Raw genomic sequence first — 19,126 nt, forward strand, 5'->3', positions numbered from 1 at the left:
TGCTACAGGACATCATTTTGATTTAAGGCAAGTCTGAAATGAAACAGGAGAAAGCCTTACTGCAAGCACTGACCATGCTGGAGGAAGTTAGGATTGCTGCACTGTTGGCTCGAATACTTCAATATTTCCGGTGTCTCCCTTACATATAACAAGATAAAGGGACATTTATTATCCACCTCCGTCTCTAAGCTCTTAATGTGGCTTTTCCTTATATCATTTAATCACAAAGATTATACTGAATTATCAGACTGAAAAGAGTGAGAAAGATTGCAAATGACAACAACAACTTGTATTTATATAGCGCCATTAACATTGTTAAAACGTCCCAAGACACTTCACAGGACTATTATAAGACAACAATGTGAAACCCACTTAAACAAAAGAAGGTAGGTTTATTGGTGAATTATTTCAACCACAGTGAGTGAATGTGACAAGTGATGAAGACTTGATCGGCCAGAACCTCACTATGTCCCTATCGGTCTTTTTGGGCAAAAGTTGAAACTTGCTTTTTTAATCACATCAGATTCCGAATGATTGTTCATATGAAGATAAGACAAACAGTTACTTCAGATGCAATACATATAAGGAGAGATTTATTTCCCGAACACTTTCTATGGCCTGAAGAAAAGTTACTGAGGGAGAGTTCGTTTCCTTTTAAGGGTGATATGCAAATATGCTTGTCCGGCTCTTTATTATTGCAGCGATTTGTCAGAGGGCATATCATTATATACTGCAATATTTTAGCGGAATCGACATGAGAAAACAACAGCACTCTTTGAGTGAAGGGGGAATTTTGATTTAAAATATGAGTCATTGAGACGGTAAGAGGCAGTGAATGATGTGGCGAGGCAATGTGTGCCGATGGAAATTATATTTACCTGGCAGTGGAGAAACCATGATCATGAAGATGGTTTTACCACGATGAGGTTAGTCCACTGCACTTCGGGTGTGCTGATGCCTGCGATGTCTTCAAATGCGGGATACTCGGCTGCAAAATCTGTGGTAGTGCGGGACTGCGTTCGCGCTCTCACCTGGCTTTATAATTAAAAGTTAGATTTTCAACTAGCTCTCAAATGCAGCGTTATTCTGCTTGTAATATTTTGCTTTATTCTCCACAGAGTGAGCTGCGATACAAAAGGGCCTTTCTCCAAAACACAGCCTATTCAAATTGACTCATAAGCGATTCCCAAAGCTCACATTTCAATTTCTCTCTACGCTCACGTTCATATTCATCCTTACAACTAAGAAAATACATATTTTGCACAAAAGATCAAAAATTATTCAGACTTACATGTCCACACCGCGTACAACCAGATTTTCAAATCTGCCTGCCAACTCTACACTTTGGCCACATGTTTATCCTTGTTAACTACAGAAACAATGATGCAGCACAGAACCAGGACATTCGGCCCATCGTACCTTTGCTGGCTCTTTCAAAGGGCTATCCAATTAATCATACTCCTCTGTTCATTCACCAAATCCCTGCAATTATTTTACCTTCAAATATTATCCAAATTACCTTTTCAACATTACTATTCAATTTGCTTCAACCACCCTTTCAGGCAGAGCATTGCAGGCACTCACAACAATTTTCTGCATCACTTATTTTTATCTTCACGAGGGGGAGGCGGGGAAACATCCGACTGGTTCTTTTGCAAATTTTCTTAAATCTGTTGTGCCTGTAACTGACACTGGAAACAGTTTCTCCTTATTGACTTGTTATCTTGTATTTATATAGCACCATTAATGTAGTTAAACGTCACAAAGGCACTCCACAGGAGCGTTATCAAACCAAATATCACACCCTGCCGCACAAGGAGATATTAGGACATAAAAACAGAAAATGCTGGAAATACTCAACAGATCAGGCAGCATCTGTGGAGAGAGAAAACAGGGTTAACTTTTCAGGTCGATGACCCTTCGTCAGAACTGTATTAGTGTTTAATTTACTGCCAGTTCTCTTTTAAGAATGCCCACATTGATGAAGTTCTGCTCTTCTCTCCAACAACTCTGTTACTCTCTCCACAGATGCTGCAGGACTTGCTGTGTATTTGCAGCATTTTCGGTTTTTACGTCAGATTTGCAGCATCCGCAGTATTTTGTTTTTGTATTTGAGATATTAGGGCAGATGACCAAAAGCGTGGTCGAAAAGTCAGGTTTTAAGGAGCATCTTAAAGGAGGAGAGACAGAGAAGTGGCGCAGTTTCAGGGGGGAATTACTGATTTTAGGGCCACGCAGCTGAAAGCATGCCCGTCAACGGTGAACCAAATAAAACAGGAATATGCAAGAGGCCCGAGTTGCAGGAGCACAGAGATCAAAGGCAACATTAGGGAACATTGATTATGTAGCGTGTGGATAGCTTTTGGAATTCACTGCCCGAAAGGGTGCTGGAGGAAGATTCAGTTGTGGGTTTCAAAACGGAATTGGATATGGACCTGAAAGGAAAAAAATTGCAGGGCTACGGGGAAAGGGTGGGGGAGTGGGACTAGCTGAAGTGCTGTTTCAGAGATCTGACACGGGCTCCACAGGCCGAATGGCCTCCTTCTGTACTGCAACCATTCTATTATATGATCTCGGAGAGTTGTAGGCAATGGTCCCTCTAATTTGTTTGTTTGGCCCGCCCGGCCCCGTCAACGGGCTGTGCGACCTATTCAGAAATCAGCACGTGCACGTATTTTCTCTTTAAATGCTGGCTCACGAGATGCACCGGGACTGCAGCGCGCTGCGTTTCTGCGCGGCCTTTAAGTGTGTATTGGTTGGAGGTTACAGGCAAAGGGAGGGGCGAGCCCGTGAGGGATTTGAAAACAGTAGATTATTAAAATCGGGGCGTTGCTGGACTGTGACCCAATGCAGGTCAGCGAGCACAGGGGGTGATGGGTGAACGAGACTTGGTGCGAGTCACGATATGAGCAGCTTGGTTTTTGGAGAAGTAACCCTTTTCTGTTACTTCTTTATGTATTGATGTGTGTGTGTGGTTAGAGTCATGCGGCCCATTGAGCCATAATAATCTCTCTATCTCAGCATTGAATATACTCAAACACTCAGCATTCACATCCCTCTGGGGCATAGAATTCTAAAGATGCACAACCCTCTTAGTGAAGAAATTCCTCCTCATCTCGGTCTTAAATGGCCTAACCCTTACCCTGAGACTATGCCCCCAACTTCTAGACACTCCAGACAAGGGAAACAATCTCTCAGCATCTACACTTTCAATACCTTTCAGAATCTTGTATGGTTCAATGAAATCACCTCTCATTCTTCTAAACTCCCGAGAGTATAGGCACATCTCTCATCATAGGACAGCCCTCTCATGCTGTTTGCTCAGGATAACTCCACGGTTATTAGAATGTCCTGATGATATTCCCTGCTACAGGACATATTTTTGGTTTAAGGCAAGACTGAAATGGAACAGGAGAAAGCCTTACTGCAAGCACTGACCATGCTGGAGGAAGTTAGGATTGCTGCACTGTTGCCTCGAATACTTCAATATTTCCGGTGTTTCCCTTATATATAACAACATAAAGGGACATTTATTAACCACCTCCGTCTCTAAGCTGTTAATGTGGCTTTTCCTTATATCATTTAACGACTATGCTTATACTGAATGATCATACTGAAAAGAGTGAGAAAGATTACAAACGACAACAACAACTTGTATTTATATAGCGCCTTTAAAATAGTTAAAACGTCCCAGGACACTTCACAGGACTATTATAAGACAACAATGTGAAACCCGCTTAGACAAAAGAATGTAGGTTTATTGGTGAAACATTTCAACCAGAGTGAGTGAATGTGACAAGTGATGAAGACTTGATGGGCCAGAACCTCACTATGTCCCTATCGGTCTTTATGGGCAAAAGTTGAAAATTGCTTTTTCAAACACATCAGATTCTGAATTATTGTTCATGTGAAGATATGACAAATATTTACTGCAGATGCAATACATATAAGGAGAGACTTATTTCCAGAAAACATTCCGTGGCCTGAAGAAAAGGTACTGAGGGAGCATTCGTTTCCTTTTCAGGGCAACATGCAAATATAAATGCCTGGCTCTTAATTATTGCAGCGTTATGTCAAAGGGTATATCATTATATAATGCAATATTTTAGCAGAATCGACATGAGAAAACAGCAGCACTTCCTGAATGAATGGGGAATTTTGGTTAAAAAAAATTAATCGTTGAGACGGTAAGAGGCAGTGAATGATGTGGCAAGGCAATGTGTGCCAATGGAAAGCATACTTACCTGGCAGGGGAGAGTGACCATGATCATGAAGGTGATTTTTACAGGACGAGTCTAGCCCATGCATTTCGGGTGTGCTGACGCCTGCGATGTCCTCAAATGCGGGATACTCGACAGCAAAATTTGTGATAGTGAATACTGCGTTCCTGCTCCCCCCTGGCTTTACAATTAAAGTTAGGCTTTCAACTAAGTTCTCAAATGCACTGTTATTTTGCGTTCAATGTTAACTTTGCTTTATTCCCGGCAGAGGGAGCTGTGATACAAAAGGGCCTTTCTCCAAAACACAGCCTATTCAAATTGACTCATCAGCGATTCCCAAAGCTCACATTTCAATTTCTCTCTACGTTCACATTGATATACATCCTTACAACTAAGAAATTACATATTTTGCACAAAAAATCAAAACTTATTTGCACTTACAAGTCCAAACCGCGTACAACCCGAATTTCAAATCTGCCTGCCGAATCTGCACTTTGGCAAAATGTATAACCTTGTTAACTACAGAAACAATGAAACAGCACAGAACCAGGTCATTCTGCCCAACCTACCTCTGCTGCCTGTTTCAAAGGGCTATCCAATTAATCATATTCCTCTGTTCTTTCACTAAATCCCTGCATTTATTTTCCCTTCAAATATTATCCAAATTTACTTTTCCACATTACTATTCAATTTCTTCCACCACCCTTTCAGGCAGAGCATTGCAGGCACTCACAACAATTTGCTGCATCACTTTTCTGCACCTTCTCGAGGGCGAGGCGGGGAAAAATCCTACTGGTTCTTTTGCAAATTTTCTTAATTCTGATGCCCCTGTAACTGACACTGGAAACAGTTCCTCCTTATTGACTTGTTATCGTGTATTTATATAGCACCATTAATGTAGTAAAGCGTCCCAAGGCACTCCACAGGAGCGTAATCAAACACAATTTCACACCCTGCCGCACAAGAAGTTATTAGGGCATAAAAACAGAAAATGCTGGAAATACTCAGCAGGTCATGCAGCATCTGTGGAGAGAGAAAAACAGGGTTAACTTTTCAGGTCGATGACCCTTCGTCAGAACTGTATTAGTGTTTAATTTACTGCCAGTTCTGTTTTAAGAATGCCCACATTGATGAAGTTCTGCTCTTCTCTCCAACAACTCTGTTACGCTCTCCACAGATGCTGCAGGACTTGCTGTGTATTTGCTGCATTTTCGGTTTTTATTTCAGAATTCCAGCATCCGCAGTATTTTGCTTTTGTATTTCAGATTTTAGGATACATGCCCAAAAGCTTGGTCGAAAAATTAGGTTTTAAGGAGCGTCTTAAAGGAGGAGAGACAGAGAAGTGGCGCAGTTTCGGGAGGGAATTCCTGATTTTAGGGCCTAGGCAGCTGAAAGCACACCCGTCAAAGCTGAAGCAAATAAAATAGGTATACACAAAATAGGAGCACAGAGATCAAAGGCAACATGAGGGAAAATTGTTTATGTATCGTGTGGATAGCATCTGGAATTCACTGCCTGAAAGGGTGCTGCAGGCAGATTCATTTGTGGCTTTCAAAAGGGAATTCGATATGGACCTGAAAGGAAAAAAAATGCAGGGCTACGGGGAAAGGGTGGGGGTGTGGGAATAGCGGAAGTGCTGTTTCAGAGAGCCGGCACGGTCTCGACAGGCCGAATGTCCTCCTTCTGTGCTGCAACCATTCTATTATATGATCTCGGGGAGTTATAGGCAATGGTCCCTCTAATTTGTTGCTTTGTCCCGCCCGGCCCATGAACGGGCTGTGCGACCTATTCAAAATTCAGCACATGCACGTTTTTTCTCTTTAAATGCCGGATCGCCGGATGCACGTGACCTGCAGCGCGCTGCGTTTCTGCATGGCCTTGAAGTGTGTACTGGTTGTACTCTGTGTGTTGGTTGGAGTTTCCAAGGAAAAGGAGGGGCGAGCCCGTGGAGAGATTTGAAAACAAGAGAATTTTGAAATCGAGGTGTTGCTGGACCGTAACCTAATGCAGGACAGCGAGCACAGTGGGTGGTCGGTGAACGAAACTTGGTGCGAGTCATGATACCGGCAGCAGGATTTTTAGAGAAGTAAACCTTTTCCATTACTTCTTTATGTATTGATGAGTGTGTGTGGTTAGAGCCATGTGGCCTATTGAGCCGTAATACTCTATCTATCTCAGCCTTGAATATACGCAAACACTCAGCATTCACATCCCTCTGGGGCAGAGTACTCCAAAGATGCACAATCCTCTGAGTGAAGAAATTCCTCCTCATCTCGGTCTTAAATGGCCTAACCCTTATCCTGAGACTATGCCCCCAAGTTCTAGACACTCCAGCAAAGGGAAACAACCTCTCAGCATTTACCCTTTCAATCCCTTTCAGAATCTTGTATGGTTCAATGAGATCAGCTTTCATTCTTCTAAACACCCGAGGGTATAGGCCCATCTCTCATCATAGGACAGCCCTCTCATGTTGTTTGCTCAGGAAAACGCCACGTTTATTAGAATGTCCTGGTGATTTTCCCTGCGACAGGATATCATTTTGATTTAAGGCAAGACTGAAATGGAACAGGAGCAAGCCTTACTGGAAGCAATGACCATGCTGGACGAAGTTATTGCGGCACTGGAGCTGCGATTGGATGCATAGTGGAGCGTTCACGATGCTCAGGGAATCGTGAATAGCACGTTTACGGAGTTGGACGCACCGCAGGTAGACTTTGGACATGAAGAAAGGGAATGGGTTACCAACAGGCAGAGTACTAGGCCCAGGCAGGTAGTGCAGGGGTCCCCTGTGGCCATCCCCCTCTCCAACAGATGCACCACTTTGAGTACAGTTGGGGGGGATGGCTTATCAGAGGATGGCAGCAGCAGCCAACTTCCTGGCACCAGGGTTGGATCTGCTTCAGAGAATGGAATGAAAAGAGGGGTAGAGCTATAGTAATAGGGGATTCTATTGTAAGGGGAATAGATAGTCGTTTCTGCGGCCGCAAACGAGACTCCAGGTTGGTGTGTTGCCTCCCTGGTGCAAGGGTCAAGGATGTCTCCGAGCGGTTGCAGAACATCTTGGCAGGGGAGGGTGAACAGCCAGTTGTTGTGGTGCATATAGGCACCAAGGATATAGTTAAAAAGCGGGATTTTTTTCCTAAAAGCGTAATATAGGGAGTTAGGAGATTAGGATTGCTACCAGCGCCACGTGCTAGTCAGAGTATAAATAGAAGGATACTTCAGATGAATACGTGGCTAGAGGAATGGTGCCAGGGAGAGGGATTCATGTTCCTGGGATATTGGATCCGTTTCTGGGGGAGGTGGGGCCAGTTCAAACCGGACGGTTTGCACCTGGGCAGGGCTGGAACCAATGTCCTAGGGAGAGTCTTTGCTAGTGCTGTGGGGGAGGGGTTAACATAAAATGGCAGGGGGGTGGGTACCTGAGCAGGAAGACAGAGGAATGGGAAACAAGATCAAAAGCAAAAGACAGGAAGGAGAAAAAAAAAGTGGCAGCCAGAGAAATCAACGGTTTAAGCCAAACGTGGCCACATTAAATAATAATTCTAATAGGCCTAAGAGCGTTAAAAAAAACACGACTGATGGCTTTATGATCTTCATAAAACACTGGTTAGCCTCAGCTGGAGTATTGCATTCAAATATGGGCATACACTTTGGGAAGGATGGCAAGGCCTTGGAGAGGGCTCAGAGAAGATTTACGAGAATGCTACCAGGGTTAAGGGATTTCAGTTATTTGGAGAAATTGGATAGCCTGGTATTGTTCTCCTTAGAGCAGAGAGGATTAACAAAATAATATAAGAACATAAACACTTAAGAAGTAAGAGCAGTATTAGACCATACGACCCCTGGAGCCTGCTCCGTCATGCAATAAGAGCATGGCCGATCATTGACCTCAAGTCATCTTTCCCGCCCGATCGCCTTATCCCTTGATTCTCAGAGGGTCCAAAAATATATCTATCTCAACCTTGAATATACTCAGAGACTCAGCATTCGCAGCCCTCTGGGGCAGCGAATTATAAAGATTCACAACTTTTTGAGTGAAAAAATTCCTCCTCATCTCAGTCTCAAATGGACTACCCATTAACCTGCGACTATGCCCCCTTATTCCAAACACTTCAGCCAGTGGAATACCCCTCTCAGCATCTACCCTGTCAATCCCCTTCTGAATCTTTATTGTTTCAAGAGAGCACCTTCATTCTTCTAAACTCCAGAGAGCATAGGCCCATTCTACACAATCTCTCATCATATGGCAGCACTCTCATCCCAGGAATCAGTTTAGTGAACCTATGTTGCACCGCCTCCAAGGCAAGTATATCCTTCCTTTGATAAGGAGACCAGAACTGTGCACAGTACTCCAGGTGTGGTCTCACCAAGGCCCTGTACAATGGTATCAATACTTCCTTATCTTATACTCGAAACCCCTTGCAATAAAGGCCACTATGCCAATTGCCTTCCTTATTGCTTGCTGTACCTGCATGCTAACTTTCTGTGTTTCTTGCATGAGGACACCCACATCTCTCGGAACACCAACATTTGAAAGTTTCTCACCATTTAAAAAATATTCTGTTTTTCTATTATTCCTACCAAAGTGAATAACCTCTCATTTCTCTACATTATACTCCATCAGTCAACTTACTGCCCACTCACTTAGTCTATCTATATCCCATTGCTTCCTCTTTGTGTTCTCCTCACAGCTTACTGTCCCACCCTGCTTTGTGTCATCAGCAAACTTGGATACATTATTTTCGGTCCCTTCATCTAGATTATTAATATAAATTGTAAATAGTTGAGGCCCCAACACTGGTCCTTGCGATACCCCACTAGTTACTTCCTGCTAACCTGAAAAAGGTCCGTTTAGACGTACTCTCTTTTTTCTATCCATTAACCAATCCTCTATCCATGCTACTAAATTACCCCCAAGCCATCAGCCCTAATCTTGTGTAATACACTTTTATATGGCAACTTATCGAATGCCTTTTGTCAATCCAAATATACTATATGCACTGGTTCGCTTTTATCTACTCTGGTAGTTACATACTCCAAAAACTATAATAATTTTGTCAAAAATTATTTCCCTTTCATAAAACCATGTTGTCTTTGCCTAATAAAGTTATGATTTTCTAAGTGACTTGATACCACTTCCTTAACAATGAATTCCAGCATTTTTCCGACAACGGATGTCAGGCTAACTGACCTGTGGTTCCCTGTTGTTTCTCTCCATCTTTCCTTGAATAGCAGTGTTACATTTGCGACCTTCCGATCCGCTGGAACCTTTTGAGAGTCTAGGCAATATTGAAATATCAAAACCAATGCATCCACTATCTCTTCAGCCACCGCTTTTAGAACCTTGGATGTAGGCCGTCAGTTGTAGGGGATTTGTCGGATTTTACACCCGCAGTTTCACTTGTACTTTTTCTCTACTTATAGTAATTAAGTTAAGTTCCTGACCCTCATTACACCATTAGTTCCCCGCGATTTTCGGTGTGCTTTGTGTGTCTTCTACTGTGAAGACAGATACAAAATATTTGTTAAAGTTTCTGCCATTTCCTTATTCCCCATAATAATTTCTCCTGTCTCAACCTCTAAGCCATCGATTACTTGAGATAATCTTTCACTTTTTACATACTTGTAGGAACTCTTACAATCTGCTTTTGTATTTCTTGCTAGTTTTCTCATATTCTAATTTTTCCCTTTTTATCTAACTTTTGGTCAACATCTGCTGGTTTCTGACACTCTCCCAATCCTCAGGCTTACTGTTAATATTTGCAACATTATGAGCTTCTTCTTTCAATCTAATGCTATCCTTAACTTTTTTAATTAGCCACGGTTGGATCACTTTTCCAGTGGAGTTTATGTTTCACAATGGAATGTATCTTGTTGAGAATTATGAAATATTTCGTTAAGTGCTAGACACTGCTTATCTAATGGCATACATTTTCCCAATCTACCTCTACCTCTCACCCCTCATAGTTACGTAATTGGTTTTATTTAAGTTTAAAACTCTAGTTTCCGATTCAGGCAAATCCATCTCAAAAGTAATGTAAAATTCCATCATATTATGATCACTCTGCCCCACAGAATCCTTTATTATGAGACAGCTTATTAACCCTGTCGCATTACACAATACAAGATCTAAAACAGTCTGGTCCCTGGTTGATTCCATGACATATTATTCTGGGAAACTGTCCCGAAAGCATTCCATGAACTCCTTCTCCAGACTACCTTTGCTAATTTGATTTCCCCAGTCTATATGAAGATTACCATCCCTCAATATCATTGCATTACATTTGTTGCAAGCTCCTACTATTTCTTGATTAATATTCTGTCCAACGGTATTGCTACTCCTATGTGGCCTAAATGTTACACCTACGGGTGTTTACTGTCCCTTGTTATTCCTTATCTCCACCCATACTTAATCTACTTTCTGATCTTCTGAGCCAAGTTACTTTCTCACTACTTTCCTTATGCCATCTTGAAATTAGGAGGGCCATTCCCCCTCCGTTTCCCCTCTGGCTGTCTTTTAGAAACGTCAATTATGCTGGAACATTTAGTTCCCAACATTAGCCACCATGCAACCATATCTCTGTAATGGCTATTAGAGCAAACCCATTTATCTCTGTTTTTGCCATTAATTCGTCTATCTTGTTACGAATCTTTCACGCATTCAGATAAAGAAGGTTTATTTTAATTTTTGACCACTATTCCCAGCTTTGAACTTATTCTCTTCTGCAGTGGTACCATTAAATTCTGTCCCTTCCTGTTACATTATGCTTATTTTTACCCAATCACTACATTGCTGTGTGGCCTTGACTTTTCTCTTTAGATTTCCAAATTTCCCCACAACTCATCCTTCCCACTCCTTGTTTTAGTTTAAAGCCCTATCTACAACCCTAGTTACTCGATTCGCCAGGATGCTGGTCCCAGCCCGGTATATGTGGAGCCCGTCCCAATGGAACAGATCTCTCATTCTTCAGTTCTGGAGCCTGTGCCCCATGAATTAAAACCACTTTTCACACACCACTCTTTGAGCCACGCATTTAACTCTCTGATTGCTTGACCCTATGCCAATAAGGGTTGCTTCATAGAGATATGCATAATAATTAAGGGATTTGATAGAGCAGGTAGAGAAACTAATTCCTCTGACAAGTAACCAGACGTCATACATGTAATATATATTGCCACACAGATGTTTTTAAAGTGCGGGGACGCATTACCTAAAAAGGTAGTGGAGTCAGATTCGACAGCAACTTCAAACGACAATTAGACATATGTTTGAAGGGAACTAATTCGCAGCGTTGTTGGAAAAACGCTGGGGTGTTGGAGGAAATTGGTAGGCTCTTTCAAAGAGCCGGCACAGGCACGTCAGGCTGAATGGCCCCTGTTGTGCTGTAATATTCTATGATTTTAACCCCTCCATAATGATAAAGGCCGATGTGAGCTCTCCACTCACTCTACTTTTTCCTAGAGGGAAGAGGCCAAAAAATTCCCCAACTCTTCGTTTTCATTTCCACTTTCTCTGTTCTCGGATTGACCAGCCCAGAATTCTTCTCTTCACTCAGTTGTATCAGGTGCTCCTACTTCAGCATAGCCTTGGAACACAAAGGAAGATTAGAAAGATAAGGCTGCCAGTCCTTCTATCCTTCAATACAGCAAAACACTAGTTGCGGATGTAGCTCCATGGTAAGGTACTGTGTACAATCCACACCATCTCCAAATGTTAATTTTTCCACCGTCGTTTTCTGCAAAATGTTGTTTGATGAATTCCAACATCTGAGGCCTCGGTTAAACGTTTCTTCCATTTCTTACAATCTATCAACCGCACCATGCTTACTGCCATTCTTGCGCCGCTATTACAGCCCGTTGTTTACCCAACTGGTTTTCCAACTGCTGCATATTAATATGAAACTGTCAGTGGTCCGACTCCATCTGGGGGTGCTGAAGAGCCTCTCTTAGGGTTTTTTGTGAACCATTTAATTTTCTGGTAAGATGTTCATTGTCTTTTGTTTAGGAGCCTACCTGACAGCAAGCCTCCTCAAGGTTCTGCATTGCAGTGCTGGCTTGAACTGTATTAATGCTCTGTTGCTGAATTATTGCTGTCGAAGCATCGACCAGGCACTGAAGAACATAAATCTTACTTTTTAACTCTACAGCCTCTTTTTCCCAGTTTGACTTCTCGCCCGTTAACGTTTTTGTTACCTCCGTTAACGTTAGATTCTCTTCTATCTGCCGTAGCTTGTCTTTTTCTAATTTATCCTGATTGTCCTCTGACTTGGTTTTAACATTTGATAGACATTATTCTACTAACAACTGTAACTGTACATTCCCGCACATCTTCATTAACCATTTCAAAGTCTGCAAAAATATTCTCACATGACATCTTGCTGTACGTAAAAGAGAAACAATATGTTAGATAACCTAACTTTCCACCAGGACTTTCGTTGATCAGACGAAAATCTAAGCAAAAATCCAAGCTCCTGCCTTATCTACAATAGATCTGGTTTCAGTAAAACATCACACCCCCACGTTGGCCACCAATCTGTAGCTTTCAGAAGCTCTTTATAATAATTTGTCCGTGACTATACAAACCACTCTGGATCCAGGTATATTGTGTATCAGTAAAACAGTCCATGTTAACACAAACCACTCTGGGTCCAGGTATATTGTGTATCAGTAAAACAGTCCATGATTACACAAACCACTCCGGGTCCAGGTATATTGTGTATCAGTATAATAGTCCATGGCTACACAAACCACACTGGGTTCAGTTATACTGGGTATCCGTAAAACAGTCCGTGACTACACAAACCACTCTGGGTTCAGGCATATTGTGTATCAGTAAAAAAGTCCTTGACTACACAAACCACTCTGGGTTCAGGTATATTGTGCATCAGTAAAAGAGTCCGTGACTACACCAACCACTCCGGGTCCAGGTACATTGTGTGTCAGTAAAACAGTCTGTGACGACACAAACCACTCCGGGTCCAGGTACATTGTGTATCAGTAAAACAGTCCATGGCTACACAAAACACTCTGGGTCCAGGTATATTGTGTGTAAGTAAACGAGGTTTATTAAGCATTAAACATCCAGTAGAAAGAAGTAATACTTCACCAGACGATAGTCGCAGTCTGTTTCATGAAATCCGGCATTCCTTCTGAGTGACTGTGGCGCGGTCTCTTTACTCTCTTGCTCTGTTCTGTTGACTGAAGCTTCTCATCCTCTGGTGTTGCGCTGCTTCCAGTGTTCAATAGCTGTTCCTTTGTACCTTTCTTACCCCTTCAAAATACATAGCAACTTGCAGCTGCTTGGGCTGTCTCACCATTCTGACCTTCACAAGTACGGTCTATGATTACCTCACCTTTTCTTAACAATGATCTGATGACCTCGTTAGTTCCACTCAGCCTATTTCTGTGCATTACAAATTAACCTTATCTAAGAACTTCACTTTACAGAACATCCTTGAGGTGTTTTGTAAAGAGTTTATTTTTCTGCTGCTTAAAATGAAGGCTCCAACTCCATTCTCTCTCCTATAGCTCTTATCACTTCCCCATAACATTACCGAAACCCATGTCCCTGACAGTCACCGTGTTTCTTTAGCACTGCATTCCATACTTCAGTCATTTCAAACAGAGGTTTTTAGTCAGGTTGGCATAATTTTCCCATCCTGCTTTGGTCTCAGCCATTCGCCAGTTACACAGGCATTTTAGGTTTTTAACATACAATTTCACATTTTATAGTTATATAAAAATGGTTGTAGAATGTTAATAATGTTTACTAAATCCTACCGGTAAACTCTATCGTACAGGAGACAGAAATTGAAAGACTGAAGCAGTTACAGACAGGGATAGACAGATTCAGAGGTATAGACAGGCAGAGAGAGAGAGAGACAGATGGCCAGGGACAGAGGGAGGCGGTCAGACATGCACAGAGAGAGAGACATGCAGAGACAAAAAGACAGAGAGAGAAAGACAGAGAGAGACGGGCCGAGCCAGAAGGCAGAGAAAAGAGGGGCCAAGACAAAGAGGCAAAGACAGCCAGACAGATGCAGTGAGAGACAGAGACATACAATGAAAGACAGAGGCAGTAACATGCAGAGGTAGACAGTGACAGGTACATAGACAGGCAGAGACACAGACATGGGCCGGGACAGAGAGAGGATGACAGCTAGAATAAAGACAGGCATAAACAAAGAATGACAGGGACAGAACTTCCTAGAGAGTCAGATAAAGACAGATAGACAAGAGACAAAGAGACAGAGTCAAACAGTGAAAGAAATGAGACAGAGACAGATGGAGGCAGAAAAAGAGAGCAGCCGCGACAGACAGAGACAGAATGACAGAGACGACTGATACAGCAAAAGAGACTGACAGAAACTGGAGGAGACGGAGACAGACAGAGAGAGACAAACGGACAGAGATAGACGGAGAGAGACAGAGAGACAGAGACAGACGCCGACAGAAACATAAGGACAGATGCAGACAGATAGAGACAGACAGATGCAGTGTCAGAGACTGGCAGAGAGAGGAAGAGAAAGAGAGAGTCGGAGAGAGACACACGGACAGAGACAGATGGACAGAAAATCACAGATACAGATAAATAATGTTTTTAGAATCATAGAGACGCACAAAAATAGAGAAAGACTGGCAGAGACAGAAGGACAGATACAGACAGGGAAAGAGAAAGAGAACGACAGAAATAGGCAGAGGCAGAGGTAGACAGAGAAAGGCCGTCAGATGGAGATGGACAGAAAGAGACAGTAGGGCAAAAACAAAGAGACAGAGACAGATGGAAAGAGAGAGATGGGCAGTGGTAGATGGAAAGAGTCAAACGGTCAGAGACAAAGTGTCAGAGGCCGTCCGAGAGACAGATAAATAGTCAGACACAGAGATAGACATAGAGACAGAAATACAGAGACAGAGAGAGAGAGGGAGACAGAAAGACCGAGGTAGAGACAGCCTGACAGAGACAGAGAGACATAGACATATGGACAGATATAGATAAGTAGAGAGAGATCGACAGAGACAAAGAGACGGAGACAGGCAGAAAGTCAGAGACAGGCAGTGACAGACAGTTAAAGACAGAAACAGAGACAGAGCCAGACAGTGAGAGCAGGACACAGATAGTGACAGATGGACAGAGACTGAGAGACAGGGACAAAGACACTCTTAGAGAGAAATGCAGACAGACACAGAGAGTCGGGGAAAGGCAAAGGGACAGAGACTGAGACAGAGAAAAAGACCGACAGAGACATGGCAGAGTAAGCGACAGTAAATGACGGCAGGCAGAGACAGACAGGCAGGCAGAGAAAGATGGAAAAGCAAGCATAGACAGCAATAAAGAGACAGAAACAAAGACTGTCCCAGATATATGCTGGTATGGAGAGAGAAACGCAGAGACAGATATACACAGACAAAAAGACAGAGACAGGATGGACAGAGACAAAGAAACAAAGACAGACAGACAGAGATATTGACAGGAATGAAAAATACAGTGAAAGACAGAGGCAGTGACAGACAGGGATAGACAGTGACAGAGAAATAGACTGGCAGAGGCACAGACCGATGGGTAGCGACAGAGAGAGGCTGACAGACAGAGTAAGAGACAGGCAAAGACAAAGACAGACAGGTACAGACTTGAATAGAGAGACAGACAGACGAAGATGGACGGACAGAGAAAGGTGGAAGGAGACAGAAGGCCAGAGATACAGAGACCGAGACAGATGGAAAGAGAGGGTCTTGCAGAGGGTGAAGGGAAGAGACAGAAGGACAGAGACAGACGGAGAGTGCCAAAGAGACAGAGACAGCCCGAGAGACAGACAAAGAGATTGATACAGAGACAGACACAGGGAAAGACAGACAGAGACAGACAGATAGAGGCCGACAGACAGAGGGGCAGAGGCTGAGACAGACCGACAGAGCCAACGAGACAGAGACAGGCCGACAGAGTCAACGAGACAGAGACAGAAAGGCAGAGGCAAACAGTTAAAGACCGAGACAGAGAAAGACAGTGACAGCGACAGAGGCAGATGTACAGAGGCAGACGGAGAGAGACAGAGACAGAGAATGCAACCGACAGAGACAGGGCAGAGACAGCGACAGAGAGTGACAGACAGAAAGCGACAGACAGAGAGAGACAGGATAGAAACAAAGACAGAGATAAAAACAGAGACAGCACTGATAGATCCAGGCACAGACAGAGATAGGCAGAGACAGACATGCAGAGACAGACAAAGAGTGACAGAGGTACATAAACAGAAGGACAGAGATAGGAAGGGCGAGACAGATTGACAGAGACAGATGGCCAGATACAGGCAGATAGACAGACAGACAGAGACAGACAGAAAGCGAAAGACAAAGGGAGAGTCAGATAGATAGAGGCAGATACAGATTGAGGCCGACGGACAGAATCAGGCAGGAAGGGACAGATGGACAGAGACAGGCGGACAGAGACAGATGGACAGAGACTGTTCGGTAGCGACCGACAGAGACAAACTGAGGCACAGAAAGAGACCTGCAGTGATAGGCAGAGAAAGAAGGACAGAGACAGACTGATGCAGCGAAAGAGACTGACAGAAACAGGAGGACATGGAGACAGACAAAGAGAGACAAATGGACAGAGATAGAAGGAGAGAGGCAGACAGACAGAGACAGACGCCGACAGAAACAGAACGACAGATGCAGACGGATAGAGACAGAGAGATGCAGAGCCAGAGACCGGCACAGAGAGAAAGAGAAAGAGAGAGACAGAGCGAGACACACCGACAGAGACAGATGGACAGAGAATAAGAGACATGGATAAAAAAATGTTTATAGAATCATAGAGACGCACAAAAACAGAGAAAGACTGGCAGAGACAGAAGGACAGATACAGACAATGAAAGAGAAAGAGACCAACAGAAACAGGCAGAGAGAGAGATAGACAGAGAGAGACCGGCAGACAGAGATGGACGGAAAGAGGCAGATGGGCAAAGAGAAAGAGACAGAGACAGATGGGCAGTGGCAGATGGGAAGAGACAGACGGCCAGAGACAAAGCGACAGAGGTGGACCGAGAGGCAGACAAATAGACAGAAACTGAGATAGACAAAGAGACAGAAATACAGAGACAGAGAGGCAGAGGAAGACAGAAATACCGAGGTGGATACAGCCTGACAGAGACATACAGACAGAGACAGACGGAGAGGTATAGATAAATAGAGAGAGATCGACAGAGACAAAAAGATGGAGACAGACAGACAGTCAGAGACAGGCAGCGACCGAGAGTGAAATACAGAAACAGAGACAGAGACAGACAGTGACAGTGGGACACAGATAGTGACAGATGGACAGAGACTGACAGACAGGGACAAAGACAGACTTAGAGAGAAATGCAGACAGACACAGAGAGTCGGGCAAAGGCAGAAGGTCAGTGATTGAGACAGAGAAAGAGCACGACAGAGACACGGCAGCGTATGTGACCATTAATGACAGACAGACAGAGACAGGCAGACAGACAGAGAAAATGGAAAAGCAAGCATAAACATCAATACAGTGACGGAAACAAAGACTGGCCCAGATATATGCAGGCATGGACAGAGAAACGCAGAGACAGACATATACAGACAAATAGACAGAGACACGATGGGCAGAGACAAAGAGACAAAGACAGACAGACAGAGATATTGACAGACATAAAAGAGACAGTGAAAGACAGAGGCAGTGACAGACAGGGAGAGACAGTGACAGAGAAATAGACTAGCAGAGGCACAGACAGATCGGTAGCGACAGAGAGAGGCTGACAGACAGAGTAAGAGACAGGCAAAGACAAAGACAGACAGGTACAGACTTAAATAGAGAGACAAACAGACAAGAGATGGTTGGACAGAGAAAGGGGGAAAGATACAGAAAGCCAGAGACACAGAGACAGAGGCAGACAGAAAAAGACAGTCGGGCACAGACAGATGGGAAGAGACAGAAGGACAAAGACAGATGGAAGGCGACAAAGAGACAGAGACAGCCCGAGAGACAGACAAAGAGAGTGATAAAGAGACAGATACAGTGAAAGACAGACAGAGACAGGCAGACAGAGATCAACTGACAGAGAGGCAGAGACTGAGACAGAACGATAGAGTCAACGAGACAGAGACAGACTGACAGAGTCAACGAGACAGAGGCGGACAGGTAGAAGCAGACAGTTAAAGAGAGAGAGAGAGAAAGACAGAGACAGCGACAGAGGGAGCTGTAGCGAGACAGACGGGGAGAGACAGAGGCAGAGAATGCAACCGACAGAGACAGGGCAGAGACAGCGACAGAGAGTGACAGACAGACAGCGACAGAACGAGAGAGCCAGGATGAAAAAAAGACAGAGATAGAAACAGAGACAGCACTGATAGAGGCTGGCACAGACAGACATAGGCAGAGACAGACATGCAGAGACAGACAAAGAGTGACAGAGGTACATAGACAGAAGGACAGAGATAGGAAAGGCAAGACAGATTGACAGAGTCAGATGGCCAGATACAGGCAGATAGACAGTGCAATCAACCACCACCTAGACCGAAGGGTGTTTTCATGCGGGATGGAGGACACAATCACAGTCACAACATTATAAATGAAATACAGCAGTTAGCTGTGTTTAATTTTTACAAAACGGGGGAAAAAAGTACACGTCTGGCAAAATCCAACAACATATGATGTTCAAAAAGAATAATGAAGAACAAAACCATCACCTGCCACGGGTGGTTAGGAAGGCAGTCCTTAAATCAGTTTTCCCCAAAAAACAATAAGCCAGGGTTACTTTACAGCTGGATCATTCTCAGCCAGTCCAGGGATCACATCAGGCTCTCAGAACTCAACAATATTCCACCCGGGTTCAACAGCAGGCCTCCCTGTGGCAGCTGCAAGCTGGGCCCCAACAGCAGTATTGGCTTTG

General features: G+C 43.7%; 2 non-coding genes and 1 pseudogene across 2 annotated transcripts; 2 read left to right on the forward strand and 1 right to left on the reverse strand.

Moving 5' to 3' along the window:
* Window positions 1-18,623, reverse strand: part of LOC147088246 (uncharacterized) — a 39,462-nt pseudogene extending 20,839 nt beyond the window's left edge.
* Window positions 871-1,034, forward strand: LOC147088250 (U1 spliceosomal RNA). Its single transcript, XR_015075572.1, has one exon. It is a non-coding gene; the product is annotated as a U1 spliceosomal RNA (small nuclear RNA).
* LOC147088251 (U1 spliceosomal RNA) lies at window positions 4,237-4,395 on the forward strand. The gene has a single exon (XR_015075470.1). It is a non-coding gene; the product is annotated as a U1 spliceosomal RNA (small nuclear RNA).
* Window positions 18,624-19,126: the final 503 nt, after the last annotated feature.

This window comes from Somniosus microcephalus, unplaced genomic scaffold (genome assembly GCF_052327205.1).
Source record: "Somniosus microcephalus isolate GS21.2 unplaced genomic scaffold, FLI_Smic_1.0 unresolved_chr5, whole genome shotgun sequence".
NCBI lineage: Eukaryota > Metazoa > Chordata > Chondrichthyes > Squaliformes > Somniosidae > Somniosus > Somniosus microcephalus.